This window comes from Larimichthys crocea, chromosome XVIII, assembly GCF_000972845.2.
Source record: "Larimichthys crocea isolate SSNF chromosome XVIII, L_crocea_2.0, whole genome shotgun sequence".
NCBI classification, from domain to species: domain Eukaryota; kingdom Metazoa; phylum Chordata; class Actinopteri; family Sciaenidae; genus Larimichthys; species Larimichthys crocea.
The window spans coordinates 16,886,209-16,893,733 of record NC_040028.1 but is presented as its reverse complement, the minus strand read 5'-3'; the positions used below and the strand labels follow the sequence as shown (position 1 = coordinate 16,893,733).

General features: G+C 37.9%; 1 long non-coding RNA gene across 1 annotated transcript; it reads left to right on the top strand.

Moving 5' to 3' along the window:
• The first annotated feature begins 3,199 nt into the window (after positions 1-3,199).
• On the top strand, positions 3,200-4,393 carry LOC109140774 (uncharacterized). Its single transcript, XR_003464198.1, has 3 exons — positions 3,200-3,444; positions 3,534-3,624; positions 4,291-4,393. It is a non-coding gene; the product is annotated as an uncharacterized LOC109140774 (long non-coding RNA).
• The last annotated feature ends 3,132 nt before the right edge of the window (positions 4,394-7,525 follow it).

The window sequence follows — 7,525 nt, the reverse complement described above, 5'->3', positions numbered from 1 at the left end:
AAAAAAAAAAAACGTATAAAAGGTTCTATAATTACAATACCTGTTCCAGCGTCATTATTTAATTGCATTGTTAACTTGTAGACTACATTTTAACAGTATATTTGGTCATATTGTTTGTTATCTGTTGGATTTTAATAAGAGGGCGGGGCCTCGGGTGGGTGTCTGCCCCGGGCCTCGGCAAAGGTTAACGCGGCCCTGGACGTCATAGATTGAGTTGAGTCTCTCCATGTACTGACTCCTCTGCTTGTTATTCGTCCTTCTCTCTCTGCTCCCCTGAGGAACCACCACCTACAGAGACAGAAAGAGAAAGCAAAGTTCAATTCTTTCTCTGAGAGAGAAAAAGAAAAGCAGAGAAACGTGAGAGCGTCAAAGACGACAAACTTCTTCTCACCTCTCCACCCGACTCGAGGTTAGTCTGGTCCTGGGCCGGGTTCTGTTCTGGTGTCCTGGCTCTGAGTTTTCTGCAGAGAAAATGTTGTTTAAGGTTCACACATGACAGAATGGAGAATAAACCTAAATATAGTGTTCAAATGTTAAACACATAAAATATACACCATATAAATGACAAACCGATACCACAATGTTGATATATTTAATCACAAGTAAAAGTTCAAAATTTAAAATGCTTATCCAAAAATACAGAAGTATTACCAGCAATAATGCATTAAAAATATCAACTTACAGGTTTAAACGCTGTTTCAGTGTCTTAAAGTTACGGTGGAGAAATACTGATAATTACAGGACTAAGTATCAAAACTTCAAACCTCAGTCCTCAGTGATCAATAGTCAGTACGCTTTGTCAGATTTTCAGGCTTTCCTACTTATTCTTTGAGTATATTGTATTTAGGCAAACTTTTAGTATCAGGGATTCATTGAGGAGGTTGGTATATTTTATTAAATGAAAAGAAAAAGGTCAGAATATGTTTATATTCCTTAAAATCTATCACCCTGACCTCATTTCCGTGTACATTACTTTGTGTATTTTCTGCAGCTTTGCACCCTCCACTGTGCACCAAAACACGTCGACCAAAGGCACACACAAAGGACATTTCAAGGTCGATAAACAACAAAATACAAAAGATTCCAGTGTGACCTTAAAAAACATTTGAAATGTTTAAAAACTTTAAGTTTTAATATCCAGAGTCTCCATTTTAACATTATCTGATGCACAGCTGCAGAGAATACTGAAATTCATCTGTACGTACTTTCAAAGCCGGAAGCTAAAAGGTGTTACTCACCTGCAGAGGCAGACAGCTGGAGCGATGCCACAAAGAAGTAATCCAATTACAGCTGCGAGTATGTATGGAAAATACCACGAAGAACTGACTTCTGCATAAAATCAGATGTGAATGAATTTAAGTAGCATGCAGTGTGAGTCTGGTGTAGAGATGATTTATCTGGCTTTGTGCTCTACCTACCTTCAGGTTTCTCTGACACCGTTAAATTCCACTCAGTAGTCCTTGAGCCATCGTTACCAGTTACAACACATTTATAGAGTCCTGCATCTTCATGCTGAGCATCAGAAACATTCAGCACTGAAGGAAAGTTTTGGTCTATTCTCAGTCTGGGAGAGGAGAAATTTGAAAAAGTCTGATTCTTTAAGAATAAATAAGAAAACAAAAATCTGTCTTTGGTCCAGATGATTTGTCTTGTATTTTCTTTGGATGTGTTGCAATCCAGGCTGACGGAGTCTCCTCTGTACACCAGTTCATCCCTGTGGTCAGCTTGATGAATCACTAGAACAGAAAAAAACAATGAATATAAAATGAAACCTGTAATTAAATCTGCAGAAAAGCATGCATCACAAACACAAATCTCCACTGTACCTGCAAAGACTTGGCCCATAACTAATAGTTGAACAGAGAGCAGAGGTGCTTGGTTTAGGCTGAACATGATGACCGTCAGACAGAGAGTGTCTTTCACCTTTTACATTTATATTTTTAAAGGAGGCGAAGACAAAAGGAAGTGGTTAGTTCCTGTTTGACTGCTCAAAACTTGTGTGAGACACATTTCATGGAACTTAAAGTTTACATCATGTAATCAAAAACAATTTAATTCAAATTAGGAAGTTAAGAAATCAAACTTGGTACTTGAATTTAAACCATAATAACTAATGTCAGTAATAATCAGATGATGAACTGAAATATAAAATTCACATAACGTCATGTTCACCTGCAGAAAAACACTTCTGCAAAGTGCTTAGCCACTTTACCCACAATGTGTGACCAAACTACAGCCTGTGCCATCAGAGCATGTTGAACACTTGTTGGTTCATGAGAAACAGGTCATGAGGACCACATCTATAGTGCATTCAAAATGAATTATAATGCATTTATAATGCTTCATGACAACATTCATAAACACCATTAAAAATTATAGTCGTGACCTATAATAAAGCATGCAGTATTATTCATGCATCAATGTACTTCACTTAGCAGATACAGTGATACCTTATGACATTGCATGGACTGTTATAACACACAATGAGTTCTGACTGCAGTTGATTGTTGAGGTGTGTGTATAGGTGAGTATAGTTATAATGCGATCTTCACAGACAGTGTTACTGAGCTGTTTTTAATGCTTCTTATGAGAACCAACCAGTGTTCAACATGCTCTGATGGCACAGGCTGTAGTTTGGTCACACATTGTGGGTAAAGTGGCTAAGCACTTTGCAGAAGTGTTTTTCTGCAGGTGAACATGACGTTATGTGTATTTTATATTTCAGTTCATCATCTCATTAATAAATTATTTTACGTTTTATGTTCAGGTTTGAATTCTTAAGATTATAATTTGAATTAAATTGATTTAGTTTCTCTAATGTGATGTAAACTATATGTTCTATGAACTTCACACATATTTTGAGCAGTCAAACAGGAAGTAACCACTTCCTTGTGACCTCCTTTAAAAATATTAATGTAAAACCTGAAGGTGACAGTCTGACACTCTCTGTCTGACGGTCATCATGTTCAGCCTAAACCAAGCACCTCTGCTCTGTGTTCAACTATTAGTTATGGGCCAAGTCTTTGCAGGTACAGTGGAGATTTGTGTTTGTGATGCATGCTTTTCTGCAGATTTAATTACAGGTTTCATTTTATATTATATTGTTTTTTTTCCCTTCTATGATAGTGATTAATCCAGATGACCTCAGGGATGAACTGGTGTACAGAGGAGACTCCATCAGCCTGGATTGCAACATATCCAAAGAAAATACAAGACAGATCACCTGGACTAAAGACAGATTTTTGTTTGCTTATTTAGTCTCAACAAATCAGACTTTTTCAAATTTCACCTCACCCAGACTGAGAATAGACCAAAACTTTCCTTCAGTGCTGAATGTTTCTGATGCTCAGCATGAAGATGCAGGACTCTATAAATGTGATGTAACTACAATTGGTGGCCCAATGACTACTCAGTGGAATTTAACAGTGTCAGGGAAACCTGAAGGTAGGTAGAGCACAAAGCCAGATAAATCATCTCTACACCAGACTCACACTGCATGCTACTTAAATTCATTCACATCTGATTTTATGCAGAAGTCAGTTCTTCGTGGTATTTTCCATACATACTCGCAGCTGTAATTGGATTACTTCTTTGTGGCATCGCTCCAGCTGTCTGCCTCTGCAGGTGAGTAACAGTCTTAGTCTGTTGTTATTACAAATGGTACATTTGGCATGTTTATTAGTATTAACAGTTCAAACAGATCCACTGCTTACATTGCAATATTTAGATTATTCCATTTATTTAAATGCAATTCAATTTTATACATACGTCGCCAAATTCTAACAAAAGTTGTTTCGTGGCACATTTCCTGCTTTGACAAATCAAAATGTCGGCCGTGAAAAGAGTCTATTGCTGCTTCCATGACCAAACAGTCTGCTCAGATTCTTGTTTCTTCTCATTAAGATAAACACACGTGTCATATTAAAGTTAGAACATTGTCACAGTTTATTTATTGCTTGCACATGAGACTGAAGAGCTCAGCAAGGCTACATCACATCCAGCCTCTCCATGGGTAACATAGCTCCCTCGTTCTATCTGTACTTCCCCTCCTCGCTCTGAGTCAGAGAGGCCGCTCTCTTCTCACCTCTTCTCTTCACATGCTCGCAGTCTTCACCTGCAACAGTTGACATATTTTACCACAGACACATGAGGAGGTCTCTACGACTTCTCCAGGCTTTTATCCTTGACTTCTTCCACCCCTGCTCCTAGTAAACATATAATAATATGTGTGAAACAGCTCAAAAGTGCTGTGGAGCCTCATCATTCCTCTCTTTTTTTTAATCTCTGCAGAAAAAAACAGACCAAGACCCTGAACCAGGACTTAGTGGACAGCAGGACCCTGAGTCATGTCCAGTACTGTGTCCAGAGAGAGGGAGGACAGGTTTGAAGAACTTTGCATTTTTAGGGAGTCTTCAAGAGGCGATGGGGTTCAAATCAGCACCTACACCCCTGAATGCCACTAAATCCTCCACACTGGTCCTTTAAAATTAAACACGGAGAAGCATTGTTCAGTTATTAAATTAGAGCTTCTGACTTTTCTCTTTGCTGCAGCCTTTTATTAGACTAAATTACACTGAACTGTAACTGCACTGTAAGTTTGAATACTGTTTATTCTGTTTTATTGTATTTTACCTCATTTTTATATTTTATTTTATTTCACACGTTTATTTTATATTTTATGCAAAGCTCTTTGAATTGCCTTGTTGTATAAACAGACTATACAAATAAACTTGTCCTGGCTTTGCCATGCCAATGATTTTCTATGATGAAGAGTAAATTATTAATACATATTCATTTTACATTGACACATTTATAATAATGTATAACTCACATCTCTAATGCTTTATCACTGTTGATATAATGTGTCAGAAAGCATTATGTGTGTTTGTGGATGTAGGTGGAGCTGGAGCCTATCCCAGCTGACTTTGAGCGAGAGAACAGGTCATCACAGTTCATCACAGGGCACAAGTGTAATCTCTAAAAATGTAATTTATTACAATTTGAAAATAAGCCATGTCATTCCCTCACAGAACACCAGGGGGCACTGACACCTAAATACAGAAACGTCTCTCACATGTACAACATATGAGGTCATATATGAAGTGCAAAGTGCAACACATGTGTGAGAACATTCAGCACAGCATACTAATAATACACATCATATACATAAGAACATATTTATATACACAGAGTTTCATAAACGAACTGAAATATTAAATACACATAACATTATGTTCACCTGCAGAAAAACACTTCTGCAAAGTGTTAACCACTTCACCCACACTGTGTGATCAAACTACAGCCTGTGCCATCAGAGCATGTTGAACACTTGTTGATTCCTAAAAGAATGTATATATGTATGTATATGTATATATACGTAGTATTACACATACATTACACATTGAGGACGAACCGAAGAGTCAACAGCTTTTACTTTAGAATAGTTCAATAGTACAATAACAAAATTTGTTGCCTCACATTTACATAATGGCCTCCTACACTACACAGTGAAGTAACTTTAACCGTCTTATCTCCTTCTGTTTTTGTGTGGCAGCATGATTAGGCGACACATCTTGTCTGTGTCTCATGATCACTGAGTAAAACAACAAAGCAGCACACACTCACGGATGTTCTCCTCTGGAGTAACTGAAAATAAAACTGCACTCAAGTTAAGTCTCTAAAAATGTAATTTATTCACAGTTTGAAAATAAGCCATGTCATTCCCTCACAGAACACCAGGGGGCAATAAAGCCTCAGTGAAGGAACTTCCCTTGTTGAGGTCAAAGTGCAACACATGTGTGAGAACATTGAGCACAGCATACTAATAATACACATCATATACATAAGAACATATTAATATTCACAGAGTTTCATAAATATAAAATATAAGATAAAAACAAAGTGAGGCGCTGGTTTTAACGTGTTAATGATAAATAAGTTGCATTAGTGACCCGGTTGTCGTCCTCCTGACTGCCTTCCCTGGAAACTCCTGGTTTGAAATAAATAAAAAAATGTAATGCCCGTCAAACGTGAGCCGTCTCTTGTAGACTCTGTCCATGTTTCTTTCTTTCATTTGAATGGTTTGTCAGCTCAGTAGACGTCATAGATTGAGTTGAGTCTCTCCATGTACTGACTCCTCTGCTTGTTATTCGTCCTTCTCTCTCTGCTCCCCTGAGGAACCACCACCTACAGAGACAGAAAGAGAAAGCAAAGTTCAATTCTTTCTCCGAGAGAGAAAAAGAAAAGCAGAGAAACGTGAGAGCGTCAAACATGACAAACTTCTTCTCACCTCTCCACCAGACTCGAGGTTAGTCTGGTCCTGGGCCGGGTTCTGCTCTGGTGTCCTGGCTCTGAGTTTTCTGCAGAGAAAATGTTGTTTAAGGTTCACACATGACAGAATGGAGAATAAACCTAAATAAACTGTCCAAAAGTTAAAAAACATAAACGATACTCCCTATAACTGACAAACTGATACCACAATGTTGATATATTTAATCACAAGTAAAAGTCCAAATTCCAAAATGCTTATCCAAATATATAGAAGTATGAAGAGAGATTACACAAAGGACAGTCATTTAATAAGCACCTATAAGGAAGTTCTTTTCTCATTTACAGGTTGAGTACAAGTTGAATAGCTTCCACGTATCTCATGCAGTGGACATGATCTCAGTGTCCTCAGTGATATCTATCACCCTGGCCTCATTTCCTTGTACCCTCCTTCCTGTACATTACTTTGTGTATTTTCTGCAGCTTTGCACCCTCCACTGTGCACCACAACACGTCGACCAAAGGCACACACAAAGGACATTTCAAGGTCAATAAATACCTGTGGCTTCTTGCTCTAGCTTTTGTGCTGCTACAAAAATAAAACCGTAAAGGGTAGATTCATTCAAATTTCACAATTTAAGATTCCTGAGTGACCTAAATAAACTCTGTTTGTGGTGCCAAAAACATTGGAAAAACATTTGAAATGTTCAAAAAGTGTACGTTTAATATTCAGAGTCTCCATTTTAACATTATCTGATGCACAGCTGCAGTGAATACTGAAATTCATCTGTACGTACTTTCAAAGCCGGAAGCTAAAAGGTGTTACTCACCTGCAGAGGCAGACAGCTGGAGCGATGCCACAAAGAAGTAATCCAATTACAGCTGCGAGTATGTATGGAAAATACCACGAAGAACTGACTTCTGCATAAAATCAGATGTGAATGAATTTAAGTAGCATGCAGTGTGAGTCTGGTGTAGAGATGATTTATCTGGCTTTGTGCTCTACCTACCTTCAGGTTTCTCTGACACTGTTAAATTCCACTGAGTAGTCCTTGTGCCACCAATTGTAGTTACATTACACTCATAGAGTCCTGAATCTTCATGCTGAGCATCAGAAACATTCAGCACTGAAGGAAAGTTTTGGTCTATTCTCAGTCTGGGAGAGGTGAAATTTGAAAAAGTCTGATTCTTTAAGAATGAATAAGAAAACAAAAATCTGTCTTTGGTCCAGATGATTTGTCTTGTATTTTCTTTGGAT